Below are 14648 nucleotides of genomic sequence, written 5' to 3'. Positions count from 1 at the left end.
AAAATAAATTTTTATACGTTATGTTTTATAAAATGAGCTTGTTTTATTCAATGACAACACACCAATAATTTCAAGTAATGTTTGTTAATTTTCAAGAAACATAATGCAAATTTTAAAGAAATATTATGGAAAAAAACTTGCATTGAAAAATTATTTATTTTTAATTATTGTCATTTTAAATTTAAACAGTATTTGGAAATCAGCAATGAACCTCTGAAAAATATATTTTTTGAGATCTAAATATTTCATCATTTTATTTTTAATAAATAAAAAAGATTGATTACGAAACGATTTTTTAAATTATTTTTATTCGAGAACTTCAGTGTCAGATATTTTATAAATCGGAAACATTCTGTCGGGAATTATATTATTCGGAAATTTTTTTAATCCATCAATATTAGAAACTGCAAGGATTTTTATAGTTCGGCAAATTTATAATTTCCGAGCTTTTCAATTTCAAATATTTATTTTGCAATTGTTTGAAACAGAGCAATTTTAAATCAAAAGCTCTAAAATAATTTCATTATAAAAAAATTGAAAATTTGAAATTGTATAATTTCTTACTTAAAGCGTTCATAATTGAACAATTTTATTTTTAATTGAAAAATTTCAGATTGAAATTTCGATGATAGGACAATTTAAAAACATTAGGAATCACAATCTTTTCATATCAAAACTTTAGAAATTGGTTCATTTAAAATTCAAAGGAATTAAAATTATGTTATTTCTAATTGAATAAAAATTGAATCATTTAAGATTTAAAACTTTTGAATTTGAATAAATTTAAAGTTAAAGCAATTAAAATTTGACAATTTAAAGTTAATAACGAAATTGATTGTATTATAGCCAAAGCTAATAAATTTCTAGAATTTTAAATTGTCATTATATTTAAAAAATTTAAATTAAATCTAAATGTTATTTTTAGGTTCAAAATAGGAAGTAATTTTAAATGCAAACATTGAAAATAAAAAACTTCTACTCCGGAGCGTTGATGCTTAAACAAATCCGAGCTTTATTTTTAATGAAAAAAAAATTAGTCGCTACAAATTGTGATATTAAAACATAGAAACAATTGATCATTTATTTTGAATTTATTAATTTTGAACTTTGGATTAAAATGATTACATTTTAAATATCTAATTTAACACAATTTAAAAATGAATTATTATTAAATTATTATTATTTTATTATTATTATTAAATTATTATTTATTATTAATTATATATTCAAGATCCCATTTTAAGAAAGTTTCGATTTTTTTACGAAGTTTGGAATTTTTTAATTTTGAAGCATGGAGATTGAAATTATTAATTTAAACAATTTAACGATTGAAAAAGTATATAATTCTGAAATATTTTTAAGAATAATTAAACTTTTAAGTTTCAAAATATTAAAAAATTCTTTAATTTTGAACGGTGAAAAGGAGAGTGATTTTTTTACAGAAATCACATTTTTTAGTAAAAAATGTATCCTTTCTCTTTAAATGTTTCTTAATGTTCTAAATTTTGAAATATTTCTAGTTTCAAATTTCACAATAATATGCTTTACATTCAAATACCTACTAAAATGCCAGAAAAATTTGATTATTGGATCTTTTAAATTTAAAAAGCATTATATTGAAAGCCTTGATAGTTAATTTCAAGTAGCCTAATTTATCTGGTTTTAATTTTATTCAGTTTTAAGATTTTAATTTAGAGAAGAATATAAATTTTCTGTCCAAAAATTAACTTTCTACTAAAAAGACCGAATTTTTAAGTGAAAAAAATCAATTAAAAACAAATGAAATAGAGACAATAATCTCAACCAAAAAGATCAATTTTCAAGCGTTTATTTTATATTTTTTATTCGAGAATTATATAACTAGGTATCAATATTCACCCCAAAAAAACGAATTTTGTCCCTTTAATTAATATTTTTTAGTTGAAAATTTAAATCTTTAGTTTAACTTTCATATGAACTCAACATATGAATTTTCTACCGAAAAAGACGAATTGTCAAGTTAAGAAGATAATTTTTTAATCAAAAACTCAATAACTAGATTTTCAGTTGAAAAAATTCATTTTCAACCAAAGAAATGCATTTTTAAACCAATAGCAATGTCCAATAGCAATGTAAATGTTAACAAATTTATTAAATTTCTTATAAACAAATAATAAATTAAAATGGTTTCGTAGGTATTGGCGGCGATTCGTCACTTGATTCGCATTAAATTTGAACAATCTATGAACAAAGATAGTTTTTCGTTAAATTAATAAAAGTAAATAAATAATTTGTTATTTAAAAAAATTATTTATGAACAAATATCCATATAAGGTATTTTTGATGGAATAAATCATGTTTTTTATGAAATCGATTATATATTACTTGGAAATAAAACCTAATTATCATATTTGGTCACCAAATAAACGTTAATAATTTGTTAAGCTACCTTAATTAACAAATATACTATTTGGCTATTTCTGGAGATACAAACTTGATTTTTTCGATGCAGTTAACTGTAAATAACTAGCTTCTAAATTTTTAAGAAAATTTCGATAACAGTAAGCCATTTTTTATTGTAAACAACAATTATTTAAACAAATAACACATTATTTAAACTTTTTAAGAATTAGATAAGAGTTAGATCATAAGGAAAAAATTTAGTTTACACATGCATTAGCCGAGAAAAATTTGTTTACTACATTGTTAATAAAAATAAAAATAGAGGATCGTTATCGAACTATCAAAAAAAGTTTTAAAATGTGTTAATAACAGTTAATTACAAAAAAAGAGCAAGTTTAAATGCTGAGCAATATCCAAATAATGCATTTATTAATTAAGTTTGATTAAACAAATTTTCAAATGTTGTCGATTCATAAAAAAGAATTTCTGAATAACTGACTGTTAATTTCGTGAAAAAGCGGTATTTTATTTATAAATACATAAATTGATATAAATTTGTTTAAAAAATTGTTTTGCTTTCAATAATAAATTGGTTACCGTCGCATCAAAATGTTCTTCAAAATTTAGAAATTCGTTAACAGTTAATTGAATCTAAAAAATCCAGTTTGTACCTCTAAAAATAGCCAAATAGTGAATTTGTTAAACAAGGTAGTTTAAACAATTATTTACTTTTATTTATTGACAAAATATGATACTTAGATTTCATTTCCAAGTAATATATAATCGATTCCATAGAAACAACTTTATTTATTCCATCAAAAATAACTGATACTTGTTCATAAAAATTACTTTTAAAATAACAAATTATTTATTAACTTATATTAATTCAACTTAAAAACTCTTTTTGTCAATAAATTGTTCAAATTTAGGTCGAATGATTTCACAATCATTTAAAAAAATGAATTTTAGTTCAAAATTGTATTACGTAGTTGCAAATTTAATTGTTTAGTAGAAAATTAATCTATTTTGCTCAAAAGTCATTCTTTGTCAAAAACTCGACCAATTAGTTAGAAGTTGAACTACTTTTTTAAAAATTAATTTTGTTGGTTGAACGTTCATCTCTTTGGTTTAAAATTCGTTTCATTTTTGGAAAAAAATTAATTATTTGCAATAAAAGTTTGATTTTTTAATTGTTGTAAGTTATAAATCTCATGAATCTTATATAACTATTATGCATATAATCTTATAATTCTTTCAAAATCTCATAAATCTTTGTAAGTTATAAATTCAGCTATTTTGTTGAAAATTAAACTATTTTGGTGAAATCATCTTTTTCTTGAAAATTCATCAATTTTATTGAGAATTTAACGATTTTGTTCAAAATTCGTCTTTCAATTGAATTCAGCCTTTTTTATTTATAATTAAAATCTTTTTTTATTATTATTAATCGTCACATGTTTCGTGAAATATTTCTTTCTTTGGTTGAAAAATCAACTACTTGGTTGAAAGATGAACTACTTTGTAAGGAATTCTTTTTTTTTGTCTTCAGATTTATCTTTTCAGATTAATATTACTCTAGTTTTTCGTAAATTAACTTTTTCGTTAAAAATTTAGCTATCTTGAAGAAAATTCACCTTTTTTGCTTACAATTTTAGTAGAAAATTAAATTGTTTGGTGAAAAATGTACTTTAAAAAAAAATTATTATCATGTTGAAAATTAGTACTTTGGTTAAAAATTAGTCTTATTGGATGAAAATTATTTCTCAGAACTGATAATTTAACTACTCCACTTTTGGCTAGAAATTTTTTTTATCAAGAATGCAACTTTTTTGTTAAAAATACAAATACTTGGTTGAAAATTGATTGTTCACTTTTTTTAAGGAATTTTTTTTATTCGTGATTCTAATTAAAAATTCTTTTCTGTAGTTGAAAATTTTACTATGTTACTAAAAATTCAGTTTTTGGGTTATGAAATAAAATTTTTCATTAAAAATGTGAATATTTTATTATTAGTACTTAATATTTGTTGTAAAATTACTTTTTGGTTCAAAATTCATCCTTCTTGATGAAAAATGCCACTGCTTCGATGAAAATTAATCTTTTAGTTGAGAATTAAACTATTTTGTTAAATATTCATCTTTTTTGGTTAAATTTACATATTTTTAATTTCAAATTAAAATTTTTTGTTGAAACATTAACGCTTACAAGTTTCGTTAAAAAATTAACTTTGTTGTTGTTGAAAAAGCATAATTTTAGTTAGAAATTGCACTGCTTAGTCATAAATTAATCTGTTATTTAGAAAATTAACTTTCTGGTTCAAAAATTAAATATCCCGGCTTAAAATTGTCTTTTTCGTTAAAAATTAAACTTGTTTCCTTAAAATTTACTATTTTGGTTGAGGATTAACATGTTTTTTTTTTTTAATTTGTTTTTTTAATTCAAATTCACCTGTAAAGAATTCGATTTTTTTTGTCAAAAGTAGTTTAAAAACTAAAAGTTTATCCATTCGACTTTTGGTTTAAAATTTATTAATTTTTTTATAGAAAATGTATCTAATTCGTTAAAAATTCATCTTTTTTGTATGAAAAATTAATCTCGTTTGTTTAATTTATATATTTGGTTTGAGGATTCAATTTTTTTTAATTGTCTTTTTGAAGTTTAATTCAACTGCTTGAGAACTTGTTTTTTTTAATTGTTCTTCTTTTAAACACAAAATTTAACGAATGAATTTTTTGTTACAAATTTATTTATTTAAAATTCAACTATTTCGTTTAAAATTTATCTTTTTCGATTAGACATTGAATTTCTTATTGAAAATTCTTATTTTCGGTTTAAAATTTAACTGCTTTCTAAAAAATTCGAAGTTTCAGCTTGAAAACTTAACCATTTTTTTATTTATCTGTTTGCGAACTAAAAAATTTAAAATAAATCGTTTAAATTATATTTTTTGTTCCATTCATCTATTTGATTGAGCATTTAGCTATTTTATGATTAACTCGATTTTCTTAATTGAATTCAACTGGTAGATCATTCCTTTTTTCCTATAGTTGAAAGTTATTTGCAGCTTCCCATAGAGTAATAGAAAAGTGAAACAGGCACGTTTGAGGGATCTGTTTATATCATTGGATGTAAATATTCCTAACGATTAAGTTACAGCGATCGTGCCGAATTCGAGTGAAGCTCATCTATAGCTTGTAGCATTTATTTAGACTTCAAACATTGTAATTATTTAAACAATTTTCATAAATGGCTCTTCTTTAAGGAATACAATTAATTTATTATGTTGCGTTGTAAATTTACAAGAACTATTAATTATGTAAACAATTTTAATTTAAAAATTAAGAGTTTGCCCTTTTTTCAAAGAGTCAATTTGTTTACCGAGTCAACTAAGAAAGTCAATCCGATGACTTTGTTGTATGTTGCTTTGCAAATTTACAAGAGCTATTAATTATTTTAACAATTTTAATTTAAAAATTAAGTGTTTTCCCTTTTTTCTAGAAGCCAATTTGTTCACAGAGTCAACTAACTCTTTTCCATGTTACTTTGCAAATTTAGAAGAACTAATATTATTTAAAAAATTTCGATGAAAAAACTAAAAGTGAATTTTTTTACGAGTTCTGCAAGTAAATTTGTTTCGGAGTCAACTAAGAATGTCTATCCGATGACTCTTTTCTATATTGCTTTGCAAATTTACAATAAAAATTACTTATTTAAATAATTGTAATGAAAAAATGAAAAGTTTGGCTTTGATACTTCGAATCAATTTGTTTCCGAAGTCAACAAAGAATGTCTATCCGATGACTTTTTTTCTATGTTGTTTTGTAAATTCACAAGAACTACTAATTATTTAAACAATTTGAATTTCAAAATTAAGAGTTTGCCCTTTTTCTACAAGTCAATTTGTTCACGGCGTCGACTAAGAATTTTTATCCGGTGACTCTTTTCTAGGCTGCTTTGTAAATTTACCAGAACTATTAATTACTTGAACAAATTTCAATTAAAAAATTAAGAGTTGACCCTTTTTTTACAAGTAAATTTGTTTCCGAATTCAACTATAAGAATGTCTATCCGATGACTCTTTTCTATATTGCTTTGCAAATTTACTAGAACTATTAATTATTTGAACAATTTTAATTTAAAAATTGAGAGTTTGTCCTTTTTTCTACCAGTCAATTCGTTTACGGAGTCGACTAAGAATGTCTATCCCATCAGTTTTTTCTATGTTGCTTTGTGAATTTACAATAACTATTAATTATTCAAACAGTTTTAATTAAAAAATTAAGTGTTTGTCCTTTTTTCTACAAGTAAATCTGTTTATGAAGTCATCCAGGAATGTTTATCCGATGACTATTTTATATTTTGCTTTGCAAATTTACAAGCACTATTAATTATTTAAACAATTATAATTGAAAAATTTAAAGTTTAGACTTCATCCTACGAATCAATTTCTTTTCGAAGTCAGCTAATAATGTCTATCCGATGACTCTTTTCTAGATTGCTTTGTAAATTTACAAGAACTATTAATTATTTGAACAATTTTAATTTAAAAATTAAGAGTTTGTCGTTTTTTCTACAAGTCAATTTGTTTACGGAGTCGACTAAGAATGTCTATCCCATGACTTTTTTCCAGGTTGCTTTGTAAATTTACAAGAACTATTAATTACTCAAACAATTTTACTTAAAAAATTAAACGTTTGGCCCTTATCCTACGAATCACATATTTTTTGAAGTCACTAAGAATGTCTATCCGATGACTTTTTTCTATGTTGCTTTGTGAATTTACAATAACTATTAATTATTCAAACAATTTTAATTAAAAAATTAAGTGTTTGTCCTTTTTTCTACAAGTAAATCTGTTTATGAAGTCATCCAGGAATGTCTATCCGATGACTGTTTTCTATTTTGCTTTGCAAATTTACAAGCACTATTAATTATTTAAACAATTATAATTGAAAAATTTAAAGTTTAGACTTCATCCTACGAATCAATTTGTTTTCGAAGTCAACTAATAATGTCTATCCAACGACTCTTTTCTAGATTGCTTTGTAAATTTACAAGAACTATTAATTATTTGAACAATTTTAATTAAAAAATTGAGAGTTTGTCGTTTTTTCTACAAGTCAGTTTGTTTACGGAGTCGACTAAGAATGTCTACTCGGTGACTCTTTTCTATATTTCTTTTCAAATTTACGAGAACTATTAATTATTTAAATAATTTAAATGAAAAACTTTAAATTTTGGCCTTTTTCCTACGAATCAATTTGTTTTCGAAGTCAACTAAGAGTGTATATCCGATGACACTTTTCTACATTGTTTTGCAAATTTACAAGAACTATTGATTATTCAAACAATTTTAATTTAAAATTTTAAGGTTGGCCTTTTTTTCTACGAGTCAATTTGTTCACGGTGTCAACCAAGAATGTCTATCGGATGAATCTTTTCTATATTGCTTTGTAAATTTACAAGAACAATTAATTATTTAAACAATTTTAATTTAAAAATTAGGAGTTTGCCCTTTTTTCTAAAAGTTAATTTGCTTACGGAGTCAACTAAGATTATCTATCCTATAAATGTTTTCTATATTGCCTTGCAATTTTACAAGAACTATTAATTATTTAAACAATTTTAATTTAAAAATTAAAAGTTTGGCCTTTATCCTACGAATCAAATATTTTTCGAAGTCAACTCAGAAAGTCTATTCGACGACTCTTTTCTATGTTGCTTTGTAAATTTATAAGAAATAGTAATTATTTAAACAATTTTCATTGAAAAATGAAGAGTTTATCCTTTTCTCTACAAGTAAATTTGTTTACGGAGTTAACTAAGAATGTCTATTCGATGACTCTTTTCTATGTTGCTTTGCAGATTTTCAAGAACTATTAATTATTTAAACAATTTTCATTTAAAAATTAAGAGTTTGCGCTTCTTTCTACAAGTACATTTGTTCACGGAGTCAAATAAAAATGTCTATCCGACGACTCTTTTCTATGTGCTTTGCAAATTCATAAGCATTATTAATTATTTGAACAATTTTAAGTACAAAAATTAAAGTTTGGCCTTTATCCTACGAATCAATTTGTTTTCGATGTCAAATAAGAATGTCTATCTGATGACCCTTTTCTGGGTTGCTTTGTAAATTAACAAGAACTATTAATTATTAAAAGAATTTCAATTGAAAAATTAAGAGTTTGCTTCTCTTTCTACGAGTAGGCTTCATTTTTACCATAATTAACTAAGAATATCTTTCCGATGATTTTTTGTCCCTGCTGCTTTAAAAATCTACAACTATTCATTATTTTTAAAATGTTTATTAAGATATTGATAAATTGGTTGTTTTTCAAGGCAGATGCATAATTTGTTTACGGAATTAACTAAGAATGTCTTTTGATGATCATTTTCCACATTACTTTGTAAATTTATAATAATTATTAATAATTCAAACAATTTTTATAAACATATTGAGAGTTCGGGTATTATTCAAATTTGTTTACGAAGTTAACTAAGAATGTGAAAGAAGTTTCATAACAAGTTTAGAATTTGGCTATTTTTCAACGAATAGGGACAGTTTTCTTACTAAGGTTTAGTTACAATGCAGCTATATACGAGTTTGCTCGAAGAACTCGTATTTGCCTAAATATTTGGTCAGATGAGAGGAAAACTGCATTTGGACAAAAAAATTGAAATAAAAGATGATAAGAATCCTAAGGGATAAAAAATTTAACAAATTCCTCCTAACATTATAACTTTTTATATTATAAACAAATTTTATGAACAAATGCAGTAATCAGGCATTTCTCTGAAGAAAAATTCGTTTTTTTCTCTATCAACTTTTTCAAATAGGTATTTCATGATAAGTTCAGAAAAATTCATAATTTTTTGATCAACTTTATGATTTTTTAAAACAAATTTAATAAACAAATTCATTAATGAGGCATTTGTCGATGGAAAAATTCTTTTTTTTCGATGACAGTGTTTTTAATTGGTGACTTTATGATGATTTTAGCAAAATTCATAATTGATTGATAAGGTTTTTTTTTTTTAACAAATTTAATAAACAAAGGCATTATTCTGGCATTTGTGGGCAGAAAAATTCAGTTTTTTCATGCCAGTCTTTTCATTTGTGAACTTCAAGATAATTTCAGCTAAATGCATAATTTATTGATTGATCACATGATTTTTAAAACAAATTTAATTAACAAATGCATTAATCAGGCATATGTCCGCAAAAAATTGTTCTTTCCCCCTTTCAACTTCTTAAATTAGGAACTTCATAATAACATTAGCAAAATTCATCATTTTTTTATCAATTTTATGATTTTTTTAAATCAATTTAATAAAAAAAAATTAATCAGGCATTTGTCGACAGAAAAATTCATTTTTTTTATTTCATCTTTTTTAATTAGGAACTTCATGATAAGTCCAGCAAAATTTGTGATTTTTTGATGAATATAATGATTTTGTTTTAACAAATTTTATTAAAAAATGCACTATTCAGGTATTTGTCGACAGAAAAATAAGTTTTTTTTTCTATTTCAATTTTTTAAATTAGATAATTCATGATAAATTCAGCATAATTTATAATTTTTTAAACAGTTTTATTATTTAAAACACAAATTTAATAAGCGAATGCATTTTTGGGGTATCTGTTAACGGAAAAATTATTTTTTTTCGATGTCAGTCTTTTTACTTGGGAACTTCATTATGATTTCAGTAAAATTCATAATTGGTTGATAAATTTTACATTTTTTTAAAAACAAATTTAGTAAACAAATGCATTATTCGGGCATATGTCGATGAAAAAATTATGTTTTTTTTACATCAGTCTTTTCAATTGGAAACCTGATGAAAATTTCATTACCAATCATACTTAGTTAATAAATTCTATGATTTTTCAAACAAATTCAATAAACATATGTATTATTTGGGTATTTGGCGTCAAAAAAGTTTTTTTGCAATCTTTAAGAATCTTCAAAATATCATAAAATTTATCACCTTATCGTGAACGTTGCTGAACTTATTATGAAGATCCCAATTAAAAGTCTGACGTCGAAAAAAAAGAATTTTATTCTCGGCAGATGCCCCAATAATGGACTTGTTTATTAAGTTTTTTTAAAAAAATTCATAAAATTTCTCAAAAAATTATAAATTTTGCTAAAATTATAAATCTTATAAATAAATCTTCATGAAGTTCCCGACTAAAAAGACCGAATTTGCCTGCCGATAAATGCCCGAATAATGCATTTTTTCACTAAATTTGTTTGAAAAAATTATAAAATTGATCAAAAAATGATGAATTTTGCTACAAGTATCATAAAATTTTTAATTTAAAAAATTGACATAGAAAAGAATGAATTTTTCTGGCTCAAAATGCCTGATTACTAAATTTGTTCATTAAATTTGTTTATAATATAAACAATTTTTATCTCAAGAGAAATTTAACAAAAATATATTGTTTCTATTCAAAATCCTTACAATATAACTTGAAAAAACGTATAATTATGGAAAAGCGTAGAAAACATTTTTTCAACATATTGTTAATTTATAAAAAATTGAAAAACGTAATGCAAAAATCTAGCTCGACAACTCTCTTAGAAGTCGTATCATCTTTTTTTTTAAATTCATTTCATGCGTTATATTATAATCTACTATTTGCAAAACGAGTTTACAAGAATACCTTTTGATTCAACTGTCACTCGCCAAGAAGGAAAACAAATATTCCTCAGTTGAAATGGAAAATATTTCACGTGCCAAGAATTTCTTAGCACAAAGAAAAAAGAATGAAGAATAAAGTAACCCCGTTCAAATGGGGTGCAAAGAGCAAAATAAAATTTGTAAAACAAAAGGATGAAAAATGCAAATAAATATACTTGATTGTTTTCCTTCTTATTTGGAAAAAGCTACATAGCAAACATAAGATCCTTTGGGACTGAAATTTCACAATAATAAAAGAAGGATTTTGTGCGGTAGAATACGCTTTCTTGTAACTGAGGGCAGAAAAGAGAAGAAATCGATGATTCTTTTGAGAAAATTCTATTTCCATGCCATAGTGAGGCTTAAGTCTTCTATGGCTGAAGGAAATAGAATTTTCTTCATTTTATTTCAGAGACACAGAATATCTCATTTTGAACTAATCCTCGTAAATCGCATCATAGATTCTGGAATAAAATTACTTTTATTCTGTGCGAATCTCCCCCATATATGTGTCCATTTATTAAATACACGCTTTGAATACTGATCAGTTTTTTTTAATACGATATATGAAAAAGAAAAATCCTTAATATTATTTAAAATCCTTTTATTAAAAAAATTATATTCTATTATAAAAGTTTGCCATGCAATATTTTTTATCAATATCATAAACAAATTATAAAAACAAATCCCCGGTGTGGATCTATAGAGGCAGAAAACATGTGCTTTTTCTCTCTAGTTCCAAAACTATTTTTTTTATAATCTGTTTACAACATTAACAAATAAATATCAATTTACAAAATTTTGTAAATAAACATTATTAAAAACATGATTTTTAAATAAATGACGAGAAAAGGCGAATTTTGTCGGAATTTGATCGTCAACACTGGACATTTGTTTATACAATTTGTTTATAAAATTCATTTAAAATATCGAATTAGAAAATTTCATTATTGAATATCACTGACAACCTAATTTTAACAACATTAAGAAAAAAGATTATTTCTCTTTGCCTTTAAATGTTTTCACAGGGCATCTATTTATTTAATTTGTTTATAAAATTTAAAAAAAATTAAATTACACATTTTTATCACTAAACATCACTGATTAAATAAATTATGAAAAATTATGAGAAAAAATTAGTTCTTTTTGCCTTCAAATGTCTCCCATGAGCATTTGTTTATATAATTTGTTTATTAAATTATTAAAAAGGATCGGATTTCCAATTATCATCATGAAACATCACTGAAAACATAATTTCAACAAAATTTAGAGAAAATACTGTTTCTCTCTGCCCCTAAATGCACTAACTGGGCATTTGTTCACATAATTTGTTTACAAAATCAATAAAAAATTTCGGAAAAAACTTTTATGATTAAGTATCATTTTATCAATGAAAGCAAGTAATTCAGACGCAAAAATACACTTTGAAAACGAAAAATCCATAATGCAGATGTTTCTTAATTTAATTTATTAATAACAATGAGCCTTAATTTATAATGAGTTTTTTTCACTTCTAAATATATCTGCACATCTATTTTAGCGATGCTGAACGTAGGAAAACATTTTCGACGAAAATAAAAATTAAAAACAAAAAAATCGACTGTGTTCGCAATTTGCATTGCCATTAACGTTTAAACAAACAGATATTTAAAAATCGAGTCACATAAATCTCTTTACAATTAAATGCTTGATTTAAAAAAATAATAAAAAATGGGTCAAGGATTGCCTTCTATAAGTTATTTTAAACCTCGTTCTTTTATTTAATTTCACTGCCCTCCCCCCCCCCCTGAGAAAAGTAAATTAGCAACATTAAAAAAATATTAATTTTCTACCAAATTGTTGTATTTTCAGCTAAATCAGGATTATTTAAAACCAAACAGTTGCATATTTAACAAACAGACAAAAAAATGAATTTGCAACTAGAAAAATTAAATTTCGACAAAAAAGATGAAATTGTAATAAAATACATGAATTTTTAACTAAAAAGGATCATTTTTAATGAAAAATATCAATTCTTAACAAAAAATTGTATAAGTACATTTGTTACTTAAAAAATTAATGTTAAACTAAAAAAGAAGAAAATTTTCAAGAAAGCAGTTATATTTTCAACAATAGTTATTAAATTTTCAACTAAATGGATAAATCATAAAGAAATGAGTTTTCAACAAGTGTTCAATCCAAGAGATTTTTTTTTAACGGGAATACTAATTTTATAAAAATGGAATAGTTATATTTGCAAATCAAAATAAATTTTCCAGCGAGAATATTATTTTTCTACAAAAAAACACGAATTTTTAACAAAATATATGAACTTTTAAGCATGAAGGAGGAATTAACAACAAAAAGGTTTAATTTTCAGCACAAAAATATAATTTTTTTAAAAAGGTTTAGTTTTAAACCAGGAAATGTAAATTTTTAACAAAAAGGGTCATTTTCTTCCAAAAAGTTAAATTTTCATAAAAATAGTTTTATTTTTTAACAAAGAAGTTAATTTTCAATTTAATAGCTATATTTTCGACTAAATTGTTGAATCCTTAAACAAAACAGTTTAATTTAGCCTTAAACAGATTCTTTTTTAATCAAAAGGATACATTTTTAACTATGAAGTTTAGTTTTCAGCGAATATAGTTACATTGTTAGTTGACAAAATAATTCTCAAACAAAACTAAAAAATGAATTTACAACCAAATATTTATTTTTTGAACCGAAATACTGACATTTTCTACTAAAAAGATGAATTTTCAACTAAAATGATGAATCTTTAAAAAAGAAAAAAATAATAATTTTGAACAGAATAGGTAAAATTTCAACAAAATAGTTGAATTTTCATCTAAAGAGAAATTTTGAACCAAAAATGTAGTATTTAAGTTTTAAACCAAAAAAATTAATTTTTTACTAAAAATGTAGTTTCATTTTAAAATCAAAAACTTTTTAATGCACAACAAAAACAGATTTATTTTCTACGAAACAGTGGCATTTTGAATTAAAGAATTAAAGTTTTATCAAAATAGATGAATTTTCAATATATAGAACAAAAAAGGTAATTTTGAACCGGTAGTTGAATTTTTGCCAAAATAGTTTAATTTTCATCCTAAAAAGAAGAATTTTTAATAAATGAGTTAAATTTTCAATAAAACAGTGGAGTTCTTAACCAAAGAAAAAAATTTTCTTATGAAGATATTAAATTTCAATCAAAATACATAATAAAGGGGGAGGGTCGGTAAGGCCGGTTTTTGGCCTAATTTATTTTTGGACCAAAAAATCTGAAAAAATCATGGTAGTATCTTATAAGTATCCCGAGTCGATTGTACGCTAAACGGACTACCCTCCACCCCCCAGCCACCCCTACAAATATAGGAAACACCACTACCCACCAACTGTATTTTCGAGAGATTTGACACTCTTAAACATGTATTCTGAGGTTAGCTCGGGTTTACTATGGTTTTCGGGGTCGCCAAATGCAAATCTGGCGTCCTTTGACTTTTATCGCGTCAGGTTCAAGGTCATTGGAAGGTCAAATCGAGAAAAAACGGTAAAAAATTTTTTTTAAATATGTTATAGGTTTTTGGGGTCGC

At 24.0% G+C, this 14648-nt stretch overlaps 1 protein-coding gene across 1 annotated transcript in view; it reads left to right on the top strand.

The window, feature by feature from the left end:
* The window catches only part of LOC117179945 (RYamide receptor-like), a 302704-nt gene that overhangs the window by 104372 nt on the left and 183684 nt on the right, over positions 1 to 14648 (top strand). The gene's annotated exons all lie outside the window — the stretch shown is intronic.

This window comes from Belonocnema kinseyi, chromosome 9, assembly GCF_010883055.1.
Source record: "Belonocnema kinseyi isolate 2016_QV_RU_SX_M_011 chromosome 9, B_treatae_v1, whole genome shotgun sequence".
In the NCBI taxonomy this organism is placed as follows: domain Eukaryota; kingdom Metazoa; phylum Arthropoda; class Insecta; order Hymenoptera; family Cynipidae; genus Belonocnema; species Belonocnema kinseyi.
Note: the sequence above shows the minus strand (reverse complement) of the source record. Positions and strands in the feature narration are given on the sequence as shown.